The sequence below is a fragment of the Eretmochelys imbricata genome, chromosome 28 (assembly GCF_965152235.1).
Source record: "Eretmochelys imbricata isolate rEreImb1 chromosome 28, rEreImb1.hap1, whole genome shotgun sequence".
Taxonomy (NCBI): Eukaryota; Metazoa; Chordata; order Testudines; family Cheloniidae; genus Eretmochelys; species Eretmochelys imbricata.
The window spans coordinates 6813518-6836916 of record NC_135599.1 but is presented as its reverse complement, the minus strand read 5'-3'; the positions used below and the strand labels follow the sequence as shown (position 1 = coordinate 6836916).

Sequence of the window (23399 nt, the reverse complement as noted above, 5' to 3'; positions counted from 1 at the left end):
GGGAAAGATAGAAACCCACGTCACAGAGAGGTAGACAACATGAAAATGAAAGTATCAAGTGAAATTCCAGAGCAGGTTACATCTGATGACTCAGAACTAGGACAGGAGATTCTCCCATCACATTCTCCTCTGATCCATTCACTCAGCACTGATTTTTGGAGAGGTGGGACTCCCTGGAGCAGGAAGTGGGAGAGGGGGTTCTGGTTCCACCTGTATATCAAGTCCAGTTCATGTTTCCTTTCTTTTTCCTTCTCCTCCATTTCTTTACCTTGCAGTTCCAGGGCCCTTTGGTACGCAGCTTCTTGTCTGGCATTCTCTGCTTCAATCTGCAGTCACTGCAACTCCATATGTCTCCTGTGTTCTTTTCCCCTCTCTTCTGCCGGTAGTCTGTACCGCTCCAGCTTCTTACTAGTTTCACTTCCATGCAGTTTCCTGTTTCTTTCTCCCTACTTCCCTTGCCCGAAATAAGCAAACAGAGAATAACTGGTAACTTCTTTGACTGATCTTCAGCCTCTACATTTAAAACTCACATAAAATCACCACCAGTGTCTCAGAGCAACAAGCCGTGCATATGATCCTGCTCCACTGTGCCACTGTGATGGGTTCCCCCTGGGTTCCACCTGGAACTGGGGTATCACTGAGACCCCCTGACCCACTAGCCTGGATTTCCACTCACTCTGTACCGCTATGACAAGCTGCCAAGCCCTCCAGGCTTCACCCTGCACTTCCACCAGTGCACATACAGGGAGGGACGCACCCAGCTGCAGGTACATACACACAGGTTCTTTAACTGGTCCCTGCATGGGAAGGCACAGTTAAGGCACCTCTCATTTTCTAAGACACGCACCCCCACCTGGAGGGAAACCCAAAATGATACCACCTTGTGCTCCACAGAGCACTGTACAGCATAAGCTCATGAAATTCACCCCCTCCCTCACTGTGGAGAGGGAATATAGGACAGCTTTCTGCCCCAAGTTATGACTTCCATGCACTGATTTTAGACAAAACAAAAACAAGTTTATTAACTACAGAAGATAGATTTTAAGTGGTTATAAGGGATAGCAAACAGATCAAAGGAGATTACCTAGCAAATACACAAAACACAATCTAAACTTAATATACTAAAAAGATTGGCTATGAGTAGCAAAGTCTCACCCTAAATGATGATTTAAGATGGTTGCAGAGATTCTTAAGGGGCCAGCTGCCCTTCCTTGCAGCTTAAAACCCCCATATATTCCTTTCACAGGCTAGAAACCCCTCTAGTCTGGGTCCAGCACTTCTCCCCCAGTTCAGTCTTTGTTCCTTAGGTGTTTCCGAGAGTCTCTTTGGATAGGGAGTCAGTGAAGAATCCTGATGATGTCACTCCACTGCCTTAAATATCTTGCATATGGTGGGAACCATTTGTCTCCAAGCTTGGTTCCCATGCCTTTCAGTGGAAAAACATTGGTATTCCAAGATGGAGTCCAGTATCCGGTGATCTGGTCACATGACCCCCATAGTGTAATGTGACCAGTGTCATAATCCCATAGTGTCATTCCAGAGGACATGCTTCCATGCTGATGATGCTCGTTAAAAAAACAACACACTAATTAAATTTGTGACTCTTTTTTTTAACAACCGTCATCAGCATGGAAGCATGTCCTCTGGAGTGGTGGTTGAAGCGTGAAGGGGCACACAAATGTTTAGCGTATCTGGTATGTAAATACCTTACAATGCCAGCTACAAAAGTGCCATGTGAACACCTGTTCTCACATTCAGTTGACGGGCATAAGAAGCAAGCAGCATAATCACCTTTAAATGTAAACAAGCTTGCTTGTCTTAGCGACTGGCTGAACAAGAGGTAGGACTGAGTGGACTTCTAGACTGTAAAGTTTTACATTGTTTTGGTTTTGAGTGCAGATATGGAACAAAAAAAATCTACATTTGTAAGCTGCAATTTCAAGCTAGAGATTGCACTATGTTACTTGTATTAGATGAACTGAAAAATACTATGTTTTATCATTTTTACAGTGCAGAAATCTGTAAGAAAAATACTATAAACTGAGCACTGTACACTTCGTATTGTGTTGTAGCTGAAATCAATATATTTGAAAATATAGAAAGACATCTACAAATATTTAATAAATGTCAATTGGGATTTTATTGTTTAACAGTGTGATTAAAACTGAATAATCACGTGAGTTCACTGTGATTAATGGACAGCCCTAGTACTGAGTTATGAGCTTTGATTGAAAGTTTTCCCGAATTCACAACACTCATAGGATCTCTCTCCCATGTGGATTCTCCAATATCTAGTAAGGCGTAAGCTGAGAGTGAAGGTTTTCCCACACTCAGAGCATTCATAGGATTTCTCACCTGTGATTATTCTGATGTTGAGCAATGTTTGAGCTGTCAGTAAAGCTTTTCACACTCATAGCATTCATGGGGGTCTCTCCCATGTGGATTCTCTCACATGTTGTAAGATCTGAGCTGTGAGTGAAGGTTTTTCCTCACTCTCAGCATTCATGGGGTCTCTCCCCTGTGTGGATTCTCTCATGTCTGGTGAGCTGTGAACCGCAATTGAAGGCTTTCCCGCACTCACCGCATTTATAGGGCCGCTCCCCGGTGTGGATTCTCTGATGCTTAATAAGGTTTGAGGTGGAAATGAAGCTTTTCCCACACTCACAGCATTCGTAGGGTCTCTCACCCGTGTGAATTCTCTCATGTCTAGTAACATCTGAGCTCCTACTGAAGCTTTTCCCACACTGAGAGCATTGAAAGGGCCGCTCCCCTGTGTGGATTCTCTCATGTGTAGTAAGATCTGAGCTGTGCGTGAAGGTTTTCCTGCACTCACAGCATTCATAAGGTCTCTCCCCCCTGTGCATTCTCTCATGTCTAGTGAGCTTTGAACTGCAACTGAAGGCTTTCCCACACTCACCGCATTTATAGGGACTTTCCCCCGTGTGGATTCTCTGATGTTGAATAAGTTTTGAGCTTGCAATGAAGCTTTTTCCACACTCATAGCATTCATAAGGTCTCTCTCCCGTATGGATTCTCTCATGTCTAGTAAGGTCTGAGCTCCTAGTGAAGGTTTTCCCACACTGAGAGCACTGAAAGGGCCTCTCCCCTGTGTGGATTCTCTCATGAGTAGTAAGATCTGACCTGAGAGCGAAGGTTTTCCCACACTCACTGCATTCATAGGGTCTCTCTCCTGTGTGGATTCTCTCATGTCTAGTGAGCTCTGAGCTGCAATTGAAGGCTTTCCCGCACTGACCGCATTCATAGGGCCTCTCCCCTGTGTGGATTCTCTGATGCTGAATAAGGTTTGAGCTGGAAGTGAAGGTTTTCCCACACTCACAGCATTTATAGGGTCTCTCTCCCGTGTGCATTCTCTCATGTCTAATAAGGGATGAGCTCCTAGTGAAGCTTTTCCCACACTGAGAGCACTGAAAGGGCCTCTCCCCCCTGTGCATTCGCTCATGTGTAGTAAGATATGAGCTGAGAGTGAAGGTTTTCCCACACTCACGGCATTCATAGGGTCTCTCTCCTGTGTGGATTATCTCATGTCGAGTGAGGTGTGAGATGCGATTGAAGGTTTTCCCACACTCACAGCATTCATAGAGTTTCTCTCCCGTGTGGATTCTCTGATGTGCAATGAGGGCTGAACATTCACTGAAGTTTTCCCCACACTCAGTGCATCTATATTTTCTCTTTCCTCTGAGGATTTTTTGTTGGGCTGTGGTTTCTTTGAGGTCCTTTTGAGTTCCCCAACAGTAAATTATTTTTCCCATTTTCTCCTCTGGCTGGTTTCCCTGCTCTCTCTCTGGACTGCGCTGAATCTCACAGACTTTTCCCTGCTCATGAATCGTGGGCTCTTTCTCTTTGGATCTTTGCAATAATGCTCCATGCGGTTCCACTTGCTCAGGATCTTCCTGCTGAGAATTCTGCTCCTCATTCTCACTCACCATCCCAGCACCTGCTGCAACAGAGAGAGAAACCTCAAACTGGGATGGAAAAGGGACGACCATACCAAAATAAGTGCTGGAGAGATGTCAAAAAACAGGAACTGAATTCCCCTAAACTCTTCCCCCAAATTCTGTCTTCACATCCCATCCAAATTCTCAGACAGAAGGAAGGAAGCTACTGCCAAGTGTCAGTTAGGGTCTGTAGGAAGCCCTGAGCTATATCTGCTGTGACGATATGACACCTGCTGGGGACAATCCTGAACTGAGAGCTCTCAAGCTCTTTGTAGGGTATCCTCAGATTTTTTGCTCAGGCACTTACAGATTCTGAGTTGGTTAAATGTTCCTCACCTGTGCAGGGACCTCTCAGGATCTCTTTTTCCTCTGAATCCTGGAGGTCTGGGACCCATGGCTCTTTCCCTTGTTCCAGCTGGGAGATCACATCAGGTTTGGAAACTGGAAACCCTGTTCAGGTGAAAGAAAACAAGGAGATCAGGTGAATTTATATGACTTTGTCATGAAAAATAAATATTAATTTAAAACCCAGTCCTTAGTAAACCAGTGAAATCCCAGGGCCAACTCCTCAAAGATGCAGAACACTCTGCTCAAGAGGGACTGAAATACACACATATCTGCTAGGAACACACACAGACACACACTGTGACAGTCTGTGACCCTGTATTCACTCTTTTGCAAAATTATGATATATTTTGTACAAAGTATGCCTTGTCAGGTATCATTTGGAAACCGGTAATACGCTGAACACTTTTGTCTTGTTAAACTGTGTGTTAAAATAGAAACACTGCATATATAAAGTGTGACAGAGCTCCTTCTCCTCCTCAGTGGGTTCCGCGCTTCCTCTTAGTGGCAGGCTGGGGTATTCCTCTCCCCCTCAGGATTTCCCCACTGTGACATTATTGACATGAACTGTGACCGTATAGATCATTGTTGCAACCAAGGTCCTATAGTTGCACCAAATCTTGTACAAAGGAGGTCAAGTGAGGTGTCTATGAAAAGGTTGTAATTTCCTGGTTATGATTATGCTATCTGTATGTGTGTATCATTTTTGTATTTGAAGTTATAAATATTGGCTATGTACTTGTATCTCACTGTTTGATTCTAAGTATCATTAATAAAGCATTTGGTCAGCTTCTTGAGAAAGAATTCTTCAGATTAAGTGCCCAATCAAGAAACACTTAACTGACAGTGGACCGTGGGAGACTCCAATCCACATCTGAGGAGCCCTCCTGGGAATGTTCAAAGTAGATTGTGAGCAATGGCTGCTGCCTGCAAACTGAGTCATGCTTGGACATGTGACTTGCCATGTGACCCCAAACTCCATCTTGCTGCTGTGATTTTCCACAGTAAGAACAAAAAGATCCTTCCACATGGCAGAGGGTATAAAAGGCCCTGGAACCCCCTCCATTTTGTCTTCAATCCTGCTTCTGACCTCCGGCGGAACTGTGTTTGAAACTGAAGCTCTGAACAAAGGACTGAACGACCCATCCAAGCTGGGATGTTTGTACTCCAGAGACTTGATTGGTTTAAATCAGCAGTAATCCCATTAAGCCTGAAACAAGCCTTGACTAAGAATTTTACAATTGTTGTATGTATTTGATTCCATTTAACCAATTCTAGCTATCTCTTTTTCCTTTTATGAATAAACCTTTAGATTCTAAAGGATTGGCAACAGCGTGATTTGTGGGCAAGATCTGACTGGTATATTGACCTGGGTCTGGGGCTTGGTCCTTTGGGATCTGGAGGACCTTTTTTCTTTTACCGGGGTATTGGTTTTTCATAACCATTCATCCCCATAACAAGTGGCACTGGTGGGGATACTGGGAAACTGGAGTGTCGAAGGGAATTGCTTGTGTGACTTGTGGTTAGCCAGTGGGGTGAGACCAAAGTCCTCTCTGTTCGGCTGGTTTGGTGTGCTTTAGTAGTGAAGGACCCCCAGCCTTGGGCTGTGACTGCCCTGCTCTAAGCGATTTGTCCTGAATTGATACTCTCAGTAGTGTCCTGCCAAAGGCCGCATTGTTACACCCACGCCCCTGGGTTTATTGTCCACACCTTGCCTGAACAGGTGAAGCCCAGCCTTCTTGACAGGGAAAGGGGGAGGGGAGCCTCAATCTTTGGTAGCCCCTCCAGGCATGGTGACGACAGGCCAGATACCCAGTTCAGTCTCTCCCCTCTGGTGAGTTCTCTTCCCCAAAAACCTCTGGTGCCTGGAAGGGCTGTTTGCCCTGTTGGGCAGGGTTTCCCCTGCCTTTCGCCTCTGTATGTGGGGGGGGAGGGGGTTTCCCTCCTGGCGCCTCTGCACCGCCCAGCTCTCCAGTAGCGCACCTGCCTCCCACAGCTCCTATCACGCGCTCATATCTGGCTGGAGGGGAGGCTCTTAATGGGTTCTAGCAGGCCCCTTGATTGGCCCCATGTGTCTTAATTAACCTGGAGTAACCCCTGTTCAGTTACCAGGGGGAAAGGAACCTGCTTATCCTGGGGCTAATATACTTGCCTTCCACCACTCTCCTGTAGCCATCTGGCTTGACCCCGTTACAAAAGATAAAAGATTTTACTTATATTTACATTTTATCACAGGGAAGACTTGAACCTCACATCGACAACACATGGAGCCTGTCACCATGACTCAGTTGAAAACTGAAGATGTTTCTAGCACCAATGACTGAATTATAAAAAGAGGAGGGGAAAACCCTTGATACGCTTTCTCTCCCACCCCTTTTCTCTCTGCTCATGACATCAACAACTCCTGAAGAATTGAACTTCGGGAGGCGGGGCCCCTGGCTGAAAGGAAACCCAGCCTGTCACAGCATATGGTGAGCAAGAGACATTTGCTGTGCATCTATTTTAGCTTGTTAAGTTAGACGTTAGTTTGCGTTTCATCTTTTATTTCTTTTGTAAGCAATTCTGACTTTTATGCCTCCTTACTGTAGTCACTTAAAATCTTTTCCTTCTGTAGTTAATAGGTAAAACAACTTTATTGTTTGGATTAAAGTGTATGAGAAATGCCACTTGGGATAACAAGCCTGGTGCATGTTATTTTCCATTGATGAAGTGACAGATTTTCTATGACTTTGTTCCGTTTAGTAATGTGCTGGAGAGTGCAAGACACACATTTGTGGGGGGAAATCTGGGACTAGAGAATGTGCCGGTATTCCCCTGTGGTGTAATTCACGAGTGGCTGAGTAGTAGCATTCTGTACTGTGTAGCTGGGAGTGAGTTACATGCTGGACAATGTGTGTTAACTGGCCAGGAGTGGCTGTTCTCACAGCAAAGCAGTGTGAAAGGTATACCAGGTTGGAAAACTGATGGGACACAGCTATTTGACAGTCCAGAGTGTACCCTGGGTAATGTCGCAGACACTCATTATCAAAGAGGCTCCTAAAACACACAGAAGGTAAATGAATGTCTCAGAAAGTGAAGACTCCAGACAGTGAGGAAGTCTCCCAGGAACTGCTTCTTGCTGACAGACAGGTCCAGAGACAATAAGAGAGTCCTGGGGAGTCTGGGAACAGTCAGCATAGGCTGATGGGGTTCTGTGCAGTAAGGAACAGGAAGGGCAGGGAGATCACTGAATGCAGGATCTCAGCAGTACTAGATGTCAGGAAAGCGCATACTGCGGCATTAGGGAATCTAGTGAGTCAGGTGTAACGGGAGGGAATATAAAAATCTCTGGGTGTGGAGAATGCTGGGAAATTAGCCGCTATAATTCAGGAGGAACATATTCTATTTCCTCTGGAAAAGCAGAATGTGAGAAATAAGAATCAGGCCAGGTGACTTCAGGAATGATGGAGCCCAAGATCCAAGGAGCCTGCAAGGAAGAGAGATTGTGGCTATTGCAGATGGGGTGGGGGGAGCAAGTCTCTCAAGATGTTTCACTACCAACCTAGGCCATTTTCACACTCTGGGGTGCAATCCGGAGCAGTGAGGAGTTGTGTCATCTGTAATCCTGGGTGACTTTCAGTGTTCTGCTGCTGGAGCTCCCTTGTCTGGATGTTCCCAGCCAGCATTCAAGGACGCACTGAGTGTCTGTGAGATAAATAACCCTGGACCAGCAGCTCTGACTCCAGCAGCCTGCTTCTTACACCCCAGGCACATTCTGGCTTCCAGCAGGCTTGGATACACCTGGCAAGAGATAGCAACATCTGAATTTTCCCAAAATCATGTGCTCTGCAATGGCTGTTTTTCCTGGATCATTCAGAGGAATAAGAAGGATTGCTTGCTCCTCAAAAGAGACAAATGGCCCAGCTCATCACTTCAACTGGAGTTAGCTATCACTTGAATTCAAAGACAGCACCAGATTAATTTAGATTAAGACTACAACAAGTTTAATAACAAAAGCGTTAAGGTGAGTTCAGGTGTAAAGGAGAAAGTCAGAAATGGTTACAAGCAAGTGAAAGTGAAAAATGCTTTCTGGAGACTAGGATGACTTAACAAAACTACAATCTTGGTTCAAGGTAAAATTCTAACCATACTACTTTCCAGCAAGAGGGCAGATCACCCCCTTACTCAATATCTCCCCCAAAGTCCAAAGGGCTTGGCTCCTTTGTCTTCTTAAATGAAAGATAACTTGGGATTCCCTGCCTCTCTTTCGTATAGTTCAGTGAACCTTTGAAAGGGAGTTTTCTGAAGGTTCCCCTCCAAAGTAAAGGGCATTCAAGCTGTGAGGAAGGAGACCTGGAGTCTAGTGATGAACGAAGTTCAATCCTGGTTTCTTCCCCGGCTGGTGTTTGCTAAAATGGAATTTGGTCTGTTCCTGCGATAACCTCCCTTGCCGTGATGCTGAGTGGTTACATCTGCCCCTTGTTAGTTTGATGGTTTCTTTTATGTAAATTGCATTCCCATTGTCTTTTAATGTCCCTTGAAAATGCCTTCAAGGTGGCAGAACCACCTGCCTTTGCCTAGGGTGAGGTAAGTTCAACCCTGGCTGGCAGACACACTTTAAGAACATCATTTGCAGCGTCTGTAATATTGAATTTGTCCTCCATACATACACCATGCAATAAAATTAATGAATACGATGTCATTAGGTTTCTATTGGTATTAGGGCTGTCGATTAATTGCAGTTAACTCACACGATAAACTCAAAAATATTAATCGTGATTAAAAAAATTAATCACGATTAATCGGTTTTAATCACACTGTTAATAGAATACCAATTAAAATTTAATATTTTTGAATGTTTTTCTACATTTTCAAATATATTGATTTCTATTACAACACAGATTAAAGTGTACACTACTCAGTTTATATTTTTATGACAAATATTTGCACTGTAAACATGATAATAGTATTTTTCAATTCACCTCATATAAGAACTGTCATGCAAGCTCGTTCTTGTAAAAGTGCAATTTACAAATGTCTATTTTTTTGTGTTTTAAAATCGACATTTGTAACTGCCCTCAAAACCAAAGCTTTAGAGCCTACAACTCCACTCAGTCCTACTTGTTCAGCCAATCTCTAAGACAAACAAGTTTGCTTACATTTACAGGAGATAATGCTGCTCACTTCTTATTTACGTCACCAGAAAGTGAGAAAAGGCGTTCACATGGGACTTTTGTAGCCAGCATTGCAAGGTATTTACGTGCCAGATATGCTAAACATTGGTATGGCCCTTCATGCTTTGGCCACCATTCCAGAGGACATGCTTCATGCAGATGACGCTCGTTAAAACAATAATGCGCTAATTAAATTTGTGACTGAACTCCTTGGGGGAGACTTGTATGTCTCTGGCTCTGTTTTACCCGCATTCTGCCATTTATTTCATGTTATAGTAGTCTCAGATGATGACTCAGCGCACGTTGTTCATTTTAAGAACACTTTTACTGCAGATTTGACAAAATGCAAAGAAGGTATCAATGTGAGATTTCTAAAGATAGCTACAGCACTCGACCCAAGGTTTAAGAATATGAAGTGCCTTCCAAAATCTGAGAGGGATGAGGTGTGGAGCATGCTTTCAGAAGTCTTCAAAGAGCAACACTCAAATGCGGAAACTACAGAACCTGAACCACCAAAAAAAAAAAAAAACCACCCTTCTGCTGGTGGCATCTGACTCAGATAATGAAAATTAACATGTTATCGGTCTGCACTGCTTTGGATTGTTATCAAGCAGAACCCATCATCAGCATGGACACATGTCCCCTGGAACGGTGGTTGAAGCATGAAGGGACATATGAATCTTTAGCACATCTGGCATGTAAATATCTTGTGATGCTGGCTACAACAGTGCCATGCAAATGTGTGTTCTCACTTTCAGGTGACACTGTAAAGAAGAAGCGGGCAGCATTATCTCCTGCAAATGTAAACAAACTTGTTTGTCTGAGTGTTTGGCTGAACAAGAAATAGGACTCAGTGGACTTGTGGGCTCTAAAGTTTTACATTGTTTTATTTTTGAATACAGTTATTTTTTGTACATAATTCTACATTTGTAAGTTCAACTTCCATAATAAAGAGATTGCACTACAGTACTTGAAAAATACTATCACTTTTGTTTTTTAAAGTGCAAATATTTGTAATGAGAAATATAAAGTGAGGACTGTATACTTCCTATTCTGTGTTGTAATAGAAATCAATAGATTTGAAAATGTAGAAAACATCCAAAAATACTTAAATAAATGGTATTCTATTATTTTTAACAGTCTGATAAATCACGATCATAGAATCATAGAATATCAGGGTTGGAAGGGACCTCAGGAGGTCATCTAGTCCAACCCCCTGCTCAAAGCAGGACCGATCCCCGACTAAATCAGCCAGGGTTTTGTCAAGCCTGACCTTAAAAACCTCTAAGGAAGGAGATTCAACCACCTCCCTAGGTAACGCATTCCAGTGTTTCACCACCCTCTTAGTGAAAAAGTTTTTCCTAATATCCAATCTAAACCTCCCCCACTGCAACTTGAGACCATTACTCCTTGTTCTGTCATCTCCTACCACTGAGAACAGTCTAGAGCCATCCTCTTTGGAACCCCTTTCAGGTAGTTGAAAGCAGCTATCAAATCCCCCCTCATTCTTCTCTTCTGAAGACTAAACATCCCCAGTTCCCTCAGCCTCTCCTCATAAGTCATGTGTTCCAGTCCCCTCATCATTTTTGTTGCCCTCCGCTGGACTCTTTCGAATTTTTCACATCCTTCTTGTAGTGTGGGGCCCAAAACTGGACACAGTACTCCAGATGAGGCCTCACCAAAGTCAAATAGAGGGGAACGATCATGTCCCTCGATCTGCTGGCAATGCCCCTACTTATACATCCCAAAATGCCATTGGCCTTCTTGGCAACAAGGGCACACTGCTGACTCATATCCAGCTTCTCGTCCACTGTCACCCCTCGGTCCTTTTCTGCAGAACTGCTGCCGAGCCATTCGGTCCCTAGTCTGTAGCGGTGCGATTAACAGCCCTAATTGGTATCTTAGGCTAGATACACAGTGAAGATTACATTGGCATAAATTATGTTACTCTGGGGTGTGAGTAAACCACCTTCCTGGGCGATGTAAGTTACAGTGACGTGTTGGTGTGGACAGCACTATGTCAGTGGGAGAGTTCTCCTTCCAACATAGCTACTCCTGCTCCTGGGGCCTGGAGTAATTAAGTCGATGGGAGAACTCTCTCCTGTTGGCTTAGATTGTCAGTAGTGCAGCCATAGCCTGCCACGGCACCTTTTACACACACTACAACCTCAGTGTTACAAACATCAGAGTTATGAACTGACCGGTCAACCATACATGGCATTTGGAACGGACAGTACCCAATCAGGCAGCAAAGACCTCCCGCCCCCCCATAATTAAATAAATACAGAACTGTACTGTGTTAAATATAAATTACTAAAAAAGGGGGGGGACTTTTAAAAAAAGATTTGACGTGAAAAGGAAACTCTTTTTGTGCATGTTTCATTTAAATGAAGACGATTAAAAGCAGCATTTTTCTTCTGCATAATGAAGTTTCAAAGCTGTATTAAGTCGATGTTCGGTTGTAAACATTTGAAAGAAGAACGATAACGTTTTGTTCAGAGTTACAAACAACCTCCTTTCCCCAAATGTTTGTAACTCTGACGTTCTACTGCACAGGTTACGACTTTAGTGAGTTGGGGTGCTCTGAAAGGTTCATGCCCACTGAAACCAACTCCTTCTTATTTCTTCCAGTCCTCCATTGCATTGCAACTCCCTATAGGACCTACTCCATGGTACATCTCCTTCCCCCTGCCTCCAGACATCCCAGCTCACAGGATCTCTTCACCCCAAACCTCCCCCGCACCTCTCTGCTCTCCAACACCCTCCCTCCCCATGCCTGGACCCTCCCAAGGATTGGTATTTATTATTTTTATTACCGTAATGCTCATATCCCCAGCCACTGACCATCATCCCTCTGTGCTGGATGTTCTACAGACACAGAACAAAAACACAATTCCTGCCCCATGGAGCTGACAATCTAAGAATAAGACAAGAGACAGATGGGAACAGACAGGTGGGGGAAATGTCCCTGTTTGTACACTGAGCCAAATGCTAATGAAGAAATTGTGACATCTTCAAGAGAGGAAATTTACACGAAATAACAAAGAGAAGGATCCTGTTTATGAGGTAAGATAATGGCATGTGGAGATATATTTGGCTGTACAGAGGTACACCCTGCATCCTCCAGCATGGCATCAAGCTGGCAGTGTGATTTGTCTCATGAACAGAAGGTCACAGCCCAGCCCGGCTGTAAAACACTGCAAGGCCTTTGTGTGAGCATTGCTGTAGGACATACGAAAGGCTCAAGGTCTGTACGTCTAGGATCTAGACAGAGTGCTCTGATTGTACTTGATGTGTAACTATTTTTTCCCAAGACTTCTCCTTGCTATCACTGGAATCTCTAGACTTCATTAATTAAACTATGACTTGTTCTCTCTCTACACACATCTCAGACTATGTCTTGTAAGTCTCCCATGTCGCCTCTCTATGCCAACGGCAGAGCTCTGTCCTCTCGGCAGAATGAAACCCCCTACAGGCGGCGGTAGCTATGTCAGCGGGAGAGCGGCTCCCACAAGCATATCTGTGAATCTGAGTGTCCAACGGAACAGGGGCTGGACTCTCCAGGGAGACTCTCAGAGGGCTCAGCGGTTGGGGTATGTCTATCGCTTCCCTGCTGAGACTATTTTGAAGTGCTGTAAAATCCACATGCAGACTCTGATGTGGTCTGCTCTTGAAAGTTTTGCCAAGATAGCTCTGTTGTTTAGGACCACACACACACACAGCTATACTGGCAAAAGGATGAGTGTGGACCCAGTTACAGTGGCAAAACGTCCACTACAAAAGATGAAGCAAACTAAATGCCTAGAAACTACTTTACTGCAGAGTTAAGGGTGCCCAGTGCTGTCTCCTGCCTTTCACCGTACGGTCGGTGGCTAAACTTAGATCTCTGCAAACCAGAAAATGAACAGTAAATGTACACACCTTTCCTGCATTGCCACCCTAACCCTGCTCCCATCCCTTCAGCTGGTAGGAGCCACTGGGAATGGTTCTCCAAGGAACTGGGGTATTCTCCATCTGTTCAGGACTTCACATCAAGACTGGATGCCTTTCTGAAAATGATTTAGTCAAACAGAAGGTGTCCAGCTCAGTACAGCAGTAACTGAAAGTAAGTCTACAGTCTGTGTGATACAGGAGATCAGCCCAGATGACGAAATCATCCATTCTGGCCTTAAAATCTGTGAATCTATAACAGATACGAGGAAGGACTAAGAACATGCCGTTGTTTGTGTTGTGTTCTACAGACGGGAATCCCAGCATTTATCCACATCCCCTCCGGCTGCGTGCACTGGGTCAGGTGTAGCTGTAATCGGACGGTGGAGGGAGTAGTTGGAGCAGCTTGGCAGAGCTGTGACTAGTATGCAGAGAGGTGCATGTGACCCCTGAGGGACCGAGCCTGCCCCATTTCAGTGCTCAGTGTTGTAGGTTGTGTCAGTGAAAGTGCACAAGGGGGAGTTCCTGCCCTGAGGATTGCCAGCACCCTGGTGGGATACATGGTAGTGATCTGCAGGGCAAGTGAAGGTAACGACTCAGAAGAAATCCTCAAGGTGAGGGTAAGGGAGTGGGATCGTTTTGTAAGTCGGAGCTGGTTTGCATGGAGTGAAGGCCGGGGTTGGAAACTTCTGTTCACTATGCGGGACCCTAACCCCAGTTTCACCTTAAACCCAGAAGGTATTTGACCATGTGCTAAACTGCTGATGTGCTCTGTTCCCGCAGTGTCGGATAGCAGGGGAGGGGAGAGGGCTAGTGTGTGTCCCCCCGGGCATGTGGGGTGATGCTGAATCAGGGCAGTGTAATGGTTACATTACAGAGATGATGTGAACCTTAATTAGTCACTTCCCCTTCTAAGAACCGAGGGGACAGGAACCCTTACCCAGCGAGGTCACATTCTCGTAGTTCTCCTGCATGACGTCTCTGTAGAGGGCTCTCTGAGCGGGGTCCAGCAGAACCCCCTCTTCCCTGGTGAAATACACAGCCACCTCCTCAAAGGTCACCGGCCCCTGAAAGAGCAAGAGCCCCACACTCAGTGCCTGCTGCCCCAGTGACAACCCCACTATTCGTGGGGGAGAGGAGCCAATCAAATGGAAGCTCTGGATGGTTTGTTATCAACAGAGTCCCACCCCCACACCACTCAGAGCACCCAGGAAACACCAGGGTGAGGGGCAAAGAGAGAGCCCCTCCTCTCTCCCAGCAGATCCATCACACACCTACTAGCCACAGACAGATACAGGAGAGGGAGCCCCTAGCAGGGTCCAGGGCGAGCTCCCTGGTCAGAAGCCCAACACCCTCCTCCTTGTGAGGAGCTGGATATGAGGGGAGAGACATGTCTCCTATGCCACACCTGGGGGTGCCCCCTTCATATCTCATAGTAGCTGGTGGTTAGTCAGGTCGGGCTTCAGCACTGGGAGTCTGGGTCTTCTTCCTAACCCCAGCTAGGTGTGTTGTTTCCTGTTCCACAAATTAGGGCGTTTCCACCTCCAAACCCCTCGCGTCTGTGCAGTGAGACCCAGCGCAATGCTGGCCAGAAGAACTCCAGAGCTCACGTCTGGAGCCGGGACAGGATACACGGGGCTGGTCTCAGAGCACGGACAGGACCAGCTGGTTGAGCATCAGTGTCCCCCCCATAGGGAAAGGCACCGGAGCAGTCACGTCCACCTCCGCAGCCGCTCAGAGAAGGGTGGGGAAGGGGAGACACGAAACTGTCCCCTGAGGATCGTCCAAGGGAAGGGGAAACGAGACGACCCCAGGGGCGGCAGCAGTCTGAGAGGTGGTCGGGAGAGAGTCGGAGAATACGACAGGGGCAGGAGCAGGACTGGGAGTGGGAACGGGATCAGGAGCAGAGGCAGAAGTGGGGTCAGTGTCCCTAGGGTACAGCACCTTTCGACTGGGTTCAGGGGCTGAGGGTACAGGGAGAGAAAGGGGGCCCTCAGTGACGCGCAGCACCCGCAACCACGGTGTGGGGCAGGATGGCATCTGCAATTGGGCCCCCAGCTGGGAGGAAAGGCAGCAGTCGGCCTCAAGAGGGGGTGCACCCAAGGGCTCGGGGCCCGCGCTCTCGGCACTGCCCATCGCCACAAGGGAACTGGCGGGCGCGGGCTAGGTGCTGTCAGTGGCTGGGCAGATGGACGAGCCCAGGAACACCCCAGGGTCGAGAGTGGAGGCAGTGGCCTGCAGTAGGGGAGGGAAAGGAGGCGGCAGCGGGACAAATCCGCTGCCCAGACCGAGGCCCTCCGGCAAGGGGTCGTCCTCCCGCTGGGTGACCGGGGTCAGACCCAGGGCCTCGATTTCCTGACAATTGGAGTGAAAATCTCCCCCGCCACCCCAGAGTTCTCCCCGCCAGCAACGGAGGCAACAATTGCCTCAGCGCCGAGGGGGGCACAGATGACGAGGGGGCAGGAGGGGCTCCATCCGAGGCCCCCTCAGGGAGCGACTCCAGGTGGAGGGCGGTGCCGTTCCCCACAGCATCCTCAGCTGGCTCCACCTGTGGGCCCTCTCGGGGGGTGCGACGGACGGCTCGGCAGTCGCAGCCCCCCTCGGTCTTGCGGGGGGCCTCCTCCCCCTCCACGTCAAGGGCGGTGGTGAGCCCATGCCTTCCATTTGACGCATTCCCCTCTCTCAGCACCCAGCCCCACAAGGTGGAGGCAGAGGGCTGACTAACAGGGGCCAAGCCGGGGGGACAATGAGGGGAAGAGATACCTCCCGCTGTGGTGGGCCCTCTCCCATGCCCGGCAGCAGCCCTGCTGTCCTCTCCTCCAGGGGCCCCACCAGACTGTGTCCGACGGAGGTGGGGCCCACCCACCCATCTGGGCACCACAGGGGGTTACCCCCAGTCTCTCCGGACATGCCCGTCACCTGGCAGGGGTAGCACCGGGCCTCCTCCGAAGAGTAAAACACCTGGCAATGGGCCCCCTGTGGGACCCCAGAAAGGACCCCTCTAGCGCCTCCAGCAGGTGGACCTGGACCTGCCAGCGGAAGGACAGGACGTGACAGAGGGCGGGGTCTTTACAGCCCAGGGGGAGGGGGCTGATGAGAGAAAGGGGTTTTCCCAGGGTGGAGAGGAAGGGCAGTAGGGCAGCATTGGGAAGGAAGGGTGGGACAGAGGTAAAAACCACCCGCACCCCGAGTCTTCCAGGAGCTCAAGGGGGACATACGTCCCCCCCAGCTGGCCCTTCTCCACAGCTGTGGTGACGGCCCCCAAGAGGTACAGGGAGGCCAGTTGAGGCAGGGCGGGGGAAGCGCGATCACCGGTGCAGCTTGGGGAAGGGGCGGGACTACAGTATCAATGGGGGGGAGCAGTGAACGGGGTGGGGGGCAATGTAATAAATAATAAAGGGGCGCAAGTGCTCCAGGAGGAACATGGCGCAGGCAGCCAGGGGGCTGAGCGAGGGGGAGCAATGGAGGGGAAGGGGAAGGGGAGCAGACTGAAGACAGGTGCGTGTGCAGAACTCAATCTGTACCTGCTGCTGCAGTCCGGCCAGGTGCTGACCAGGGTGAAGGAAGCAGCCGTGTCGAGGGGCGCAGAGCCGGCCCAGAGGATAGGTGGGGGTGGGGGTCGGCAGACGGGCTAGGGGGAGGGCTCCAGGTCCCCACCCCACAAGAGCAGTAGCTACCACCACCATAGGAGCAAACACCCTGCACAGTGTCCTGCAGCCATCCTGCAAACCCTCCTTTTCCTCTGGCTCCAAAGCAGCAGCCAGCCAGGAGAGACCCCAGGGATGGTGGTGGGGTCCTCGCTTCCCTCCGGAGGGCAGGCCGGCAGGGCTCCCCACACAGCAGCAGCAGCCAGGGAGACCTCCAGCCAGCAGGACAACTGGCCAGCCACTGCAGTGGGGCGGAGCAGAGGGGCTCCCTCTGACCCAGAAGTGGAGAAGCAGTACCAGAAGTTTAAAGAGCGGCACATCCTGGTTGCTCCAGGCCGCCGGCTTTGCTGCCAAGCCAAGAGACACCCTGCTCCTGGAGGAACCTGGGGAGCTGCCGGGACTGCCACTGGCTGCCAACCCCGGGCAGACAGGGCAGCCGCTGTTCCAGGTACACCCCAAGGGGAGGGGAGGAAGTGGTCCAGGGGTAGCCGACCCCAGTCTGGCGGTACTGCAGCCTGAACTGCGGTCAGCATATTGCGGCTGGACTCCCTGCTGACCCAGCGGCAGACCACTCCACCACTGTTAGGCCCTGGGCTGGGACCAGGTGGAGTCGGGTAGGCCCCGGGCCCCCCACTGCTGGGGCAGCAGCCTGCCCACCGTAGGCCAGTGTTCACCTACTGCCTGCCAAAGCTCGGGTGCTAGACTGCTCACCGCTCTGCCCTGCCTTAGGGTTGGGGCCTTGGACCAATGGTGCCCACCCTGCCTGAGGCCTGGCCCCTAAACCGTTGTCTGCTCTGCCCCTGCCTAAGGGCCCAGAGCCTACAGGCTCCTGGGTGGCCCTGCTCTTGCCTGAGGATCAGAACCCATATACTGACTGGGGTTCTTGCCTGTTAGGGAGGTCGGGACACTGACACCTGGACTGTTAATTCCCCTGAGACTAGGCAGTGATCCCGAGGACGTGGTGAGGACTCCCTCCGACCCAGACGGAGAGGGACGATTCCACCACCGCTGCAGTCTGTTCCTAGAATCTAGGCCACTCATTAAACAAATCCCAGCAGGTTTGTCACACCCCGTCTTCCTCCCTTCCTCCACCCTGTGTATTTCCTGCCCCGCTCCAACCTCCAAACCAGACGGGGCAAAGCTTCCCACCTCCTGTGTATCTGCTGCCCCTCTCCCTCCTTGCAGGAACCCACCAGCAACCCCCCGATAATCCCTACCTGAACTGGCTCCTCTGCAGCCATTTTCTCTCCTCCTGTCCCATGGGAGGACGGAGATCAGCCGGAGGAAAACGTGGGCGTCATTCTGCAGCCTGGCAGGGCGAGAAGGGCAGTTGTGCAGGTTAGGAACGGGCTTTAGTTCATTTCACATCACGGATTCCCCCAGGCCCTTTCCCTGCAGACAGACAGCCTAGATTCTGCCCATGCTGGGAAACATGCTTGTTCTCTGTATTGACAGTGTAGACCGGGCCCTCCTTCCAGGCAAAGCCCACACAGTGTTTAAGCCCCCCCCCGCCAGTAACAAAGTTTCTGAACATAATGCTAGAAAAGAGCAGAACCAAAGGAGTCACTTTGGAAGAGTCCTTCTGACACTGACCCCAAGGCAGCCACACCCCAGCAGGAGGAATGTGGAGTCAGGAACTGGGTTTTCCTCTCTCTGATCCTCATCTTGTTCCACAGCAAAGTGATTCTGCCCAGGGATGCTGCAATACATGTGTCTGGGCAGATCAGAGATCTGGATAACTCTCTCCCCACTCATTTTGCTCCACTGCCCCTTTCAGTCACATTCTTCTTTCCCTTCTATCTCCTTTCCCATGTCCCCTCTCCCTGCCCCTGTGGCTCGGAAAGTCCCATCCTTGGGATGTTTGCTCTCCCACGGCTGGATTTTTTTCCCGGAAATCGCTAACGGGAGGAGAAACGAGGAGAAGCTATTTTGGTATGAAAGTGACTCTACATACTCCCCAGCACTTCCCTGCGGGTCTCACACTTTTCTGGAGTTTCCTAGCTCAAAATTAACATATGAACAGAGCCTAGGGCTGCCCTCAAGGCTAGTACCAGCTGGAGAAAGTCAATTCCCAGCAAAGGTGGGGTCCCAGATCACAATGGAGGCTGCAGCCTCTGACCCAGGAAGCTGAATCCTAATATCTAGGGCAGAAAGCTTGAGCCGCCTTCCTCTTTTAGCAACACCAGAGCTCTGTGGTAAGAGCAGCTAATGAAACCACCTCCCCAGAGGGACAGTTGTTCATGTCACTCCTTGTCTTTCCTTGCAAGTGACTCCGGATTAACACTCGTCCCAATGACACCAGAAGCACAGTTCAGAAAGGATGAGGCCAGAACCCTTTTCAACAGATCACCGTGTGGGAGCGCTCACCCCCTTCCAACCTCCCCCAGCCCCCAGATCTAGGGCAAGGACTCAGGGCAGAGTTTTCCCTACAGAACCTGCCCACGAAAGCTTATACCCAAATAAATCTGTTAGTCTCTAAGGTGCCACAAGTACTCTGGTCTTTTTGCGGGTACAAACTAACACGGCTGCTACTCTGAAACCTGAAGTGTCCTGCGTTTTCCGGAGGGGAGAGATGCAGAAATCTGTTGGTGGTTTCAACTCACCGTGGTTTGATAAGTGGATAGAAAGTTACCACCCCGGCCAGTCACACAGGCAGAGGGAGCCCGGGGGGACACTTCTCTAACAAAATGGAGGGGGCCAAAATATTGAAGACACATCCATGCCCTGTCACTAGCAAATAATGGCCACCGTGATCCACCCCAGAGGTGGCTGCATCTTAGCACTGCAGGAAGCCACCCCTCATGGAGACCCTTTGTCACGGGGTTTGGGATACTTCTGGACCCACGCTGCACTCAGAGGGACCTCCTCATCCCGTGCCAGCTGGACAAAAGAAAAGGGTCCAGCCAACTCTCCTGTTGCCAGCTGGGAACCACCGATCTGGGGAGGGCCTCTGGCTGCGATGTCTATTAAATATATGGCTGGTCTCTTACATCGGCCACCTTTTAACAGAGATAACGGGGGGAACAAACGATTCTCAAAGGAGAGGGGAAAGATGATCCTTGTGCAATTTACCCTCTGAAAGTCCAGGATTTTTAACTGACATTTGATAATGACCTAGAAAAAGAGGCAAAACCTGAGAGGCGAGATCCGCGTTCAGAAATGAACGAGAAAAGGGAAGAAGCGTAAGGAAGGTGGCTCCAGTTTGTGAGAGACGAGAGGGACATCGGCGGGGTTGTTGTGTCCGGGGTGGAGAGGACGTAAAAAATCGGTGATTCCCCCTCAACACCGGATCAAGGCAGAGCGAGAGAAAGGGGCGACACGGACACAGATTTGAGCCCCCCAGCCCCCCCAGGTTCAGCAATCTGAGAGAAGGGGTAAATCGGAGATTTGGTGAGTGATGGATCATTAGCCAGTACCGATTAATGAGCGATAGTGACGATGTCATTAGAAGAAAAGGAGGACTTGTGGCACCTTAGAGACTAACCAATTTATTTGAAGTGAGCTGTAGCTCACGAAAGCTCATGCTCAGATAAATTGGTTAGTCTCTAAGCGCCACAAGTCCTCCTGTTCTTTTTGCGAATACAGACTAACACGGCTGCTACTCTGAGAGATGTCATTAGAGGTCATTATTAACAGTGAACAGAGAGAAGGGGGAATGTGTGTGGGGGGGGTCTCGGAGTATTTTATATCCACCTGCCACAAGTTGCGGAGAAAAGCGGGTCCCGAGCCAGGGAGCTGATCGCAGGAGGGGAGCGTGGGATTAGGGGTGGAAACTGGGGGGGAGGGGGGTAGTGTGAAGGGGGGGGTGGGAAGGTCCCTGGCCTAGGGAAGGGGGCAGCCAGTGGGGGAGGGGCGGATGACCGGGGGGAGGGGTCTGGGGGCGGCCAGTTGGAGGGAGGGGCGGGTGACGGGGAGAGGGGTCTGGGGGCGGCCAGTGGGGGAGGGGCGGGTGACGGGGGGGAGGGGTCTGGGGGCGGCCAGTGGGGGAGGGGCGGGTGACGGGGGGGAGGGGTCTGGGGCGGCCAGTGGGGAGGGGCGGGTGATGGGGGGAGTGGTCTGGGGGCGGCCAGTGGGGGAGGGGCGGATGACCGGGGGGAGGGGTCTGAGGGCGGCCAGTTGGGGGAGGGGCGGATGACCGGGGGGGAGGGGTCTGGGGGCGGCCAGTGGGGGGAGGGGCGGGTGACGGGGGGGAGGGGTCTGGGGGCGGCCAGTGGGGGGAGGGGCGGGTGACGGGGGGGAGGGGTCTGGGGGCGGCCAGTGGGGGAGGGGCGGATGACCGGGGGGAGGGGTCTGGGGGCGGCCAGTTGGGGGGAGGGGCGGGTGACGGGGGGGAGAGGTCTGGGGGCGGCCAGTGGGGGAGGGTGCGGGTGACCGGGGGGAGGGGTCTCGGGGCGGCCAGTGGGGGAGGGGCGGGTGACGGGGGGGAGGGGTCTGGGGGCGGCCAGTGGGGCGAGGGGCGGGTGACCGGCGGGAGGGGTCTGGGGGCGGCCAGTTGGGGGGAGGGGCGGGTGACGGGGGGGAGGGGTCTGGGGGCGGCCAGTGGGGGAGGGGCGGGGTGACGGGGGGGAGGGGTCTGGGGGCGGCCAGTGGGGGAGGGGCGAGTGACCGGGGGGAGGGGTCTGGGGGCGGCCAGTTGGGGGGAGGGGCGGGTGACGGGGGGGAGAGGTCTGGGGGCGGCCAGGTGGGGAGGGGCGGGTGACCGGGGGGAGGGGTCTCGGGGCGGCCAGTTGGGGGGAGGGGCGGGTGACGGGGGGGAGAGGTCTGGGGGCGGCCAGTGGGGAGGGGCGGGGGTGACCGGGGGGAGGGGGTCTCGGTGGCGGCCAGTGGGGGAGGGGCGGGTGACGGGGGGGAGGGGTCTGGGGGCGGCCAGTGGGGGAGGGCGGGTGACCGGCGGGAGGGGTCCTGGGGGCGGCCAGTTGGGGGGAGGGGCGGGTGACGGGGGGGAGGGGTCTGGGGGCGGCCAGTGGGGGAGGGGCGGGTGACGGGGTGGAGGGGTTCTGGGGGCGGCCAGTGGGGGAGGGGCGGATGACCGGGGGGAGGGGTCTGGGGGCGGCCAGTTGGGGGGAGGGGCGGGTGACGGGGGGGAGAGGTCTGGGGGCGGCCAGTGGGGGAGGGGCGGGTGACCGGGGGGAGGGGGTCTCGGGGCGGCCAGTTGGGGGGAGGGGCGGGTGACGGGGGGGAGAGGTCTGGGGGCGGCCAGTGGGGGAGGGGCGGGTGACCGGGGGGAGGGGTCTCGGGGCGGCCAGTGGGGGAGGGGCGGTGACGGGGGGAGGGGTCTGGGGGCGGCCAGTGGGGGAGGGGCGGATGACCGGGGGGAGGGGTATGGGGGCGGCCAGTTGGGGGAGGGGCAGGTGACGAGGGGGAGGGGTCTGGGGCGGCCAGTGGGGGAGGGGCGGATGACCGGGGGAGGGGTCCTCGGGGCGGCCAGTTGGGGGGAGGGGCGGGTGACGGGGGGAGGGGTCTGGGGGCGGCCAGTGGGGGAGGGGCGGCGTGACGGGGGGAGAGGTCTGGGGGCGGCCAGTGGGGGAGGGGCGGGTGACCGGCGGGAGGGGTCTGGGGGCGCCAGTTGGGGGGAGGGGCGGGTGACGGGGGGAGGGGTCTGGGGGGCGGCCAGTGGGGGAGGGGCGGGTGACGGGGGGGAGGGGTCTGGGGGCGGCCAGTGGGGGAGGGGCGGATGACCGGGGGGAGGGGTCTGGGGGCGGCCAGTTGGGGGGAGGGGCGGTGACGGGGGGGGAGAGGTCTGGGGGCGGCCAGTGGGGGAGGGGCGGGTGACCGGGGGAGGGGTCTCGGTGGCGGCAGTTGGGGGGAGGGGCGGGTGACGGGGGGGAGAGGTCTGGGGGCGGCCAGTGGGGGAGGGGCGGGTGACCGGGGGGAGGGGTCTCGGGGCGGCAGTGGGGGAGGGGCGGGTGACGGGGGGAGGGGTCTGGGGCGGCCAGTGGGGGAGGGGCGGATGACCGGGGGGGAGGGGTATGGGGGCGGCCAGTTGGGGGAGGGGCGGTGACGAGGGGGAGGGGTCTGGGGCGGCAGTGGGGAGGGGCGGATGACCGGGGGGAGGGGTCTCGGGGCGGCCAGTTGGGGGGAGGGGCGGGTGACGGGGGGGAGGGGTCTGGGGGCGGCCAGTGGGGGAGGGGCGGGTGACCGGGGGGAGGGTCTGGGGCGGCCAGTTGGGGGGAGGGGCGGGTGACGGGGGGGAGGGTCTGGGGGCGGCCAGTGGGGGAGGGGCGGGTGACGGGGGGGAGAGGTCTGGGGGCGGCCAGTTGGGGGGAGGGGCAGGTGACCGGGGGGAGGGGTCTCGGGGCGGCCAGTGGGGGAGGGGCGGGGTGACGGGGGGGAGGGGTCTGGGGGCGGCCAGTGGGGGAGGGGCGGGT

The 23399-nt window shown here is 52.5% G+C and overlaps 2 protein-coding genes and 1 pseudogene across 3 annotated transcripts in view; 1 reads left to right on the top strand and 2 right to left on the bottom strand.

The window, feature by feature from the left end:
- The window catches only part of LOC144258328 (uncharacterized), a 119256-nt gene that overhangs the window by 54450 nt on the left and 41407 nt on the right, over positions 1-23399 (top strand).
- Positions 1-23399, bottom strand: part of LOC144258256 (uncharacterized) — a 190458-nt gene that overhangs the window by 166617 nt on the left and 442 nt on the right. The window contains 1 exon segment of the mRNA XM_077806681.1: positions 18309-18340. The gene's annotated coding sequence lies outside the window, so the exon portion shown is untranslated.
- LOC144258267 (uncharacterized) lies at positions 996-14450 on the bottom strand (annotated as a pseudogene). Its single transcript, XR_013344651.1, has 3 exons — positions 14325-14450; positions 4293-4406; positions 996-3958 (listed from the first exon to the last, which is right to left on the bottom strand). The product of XR_013344651.1 is annotated as an uncharacterized LOC144258267 (transcript).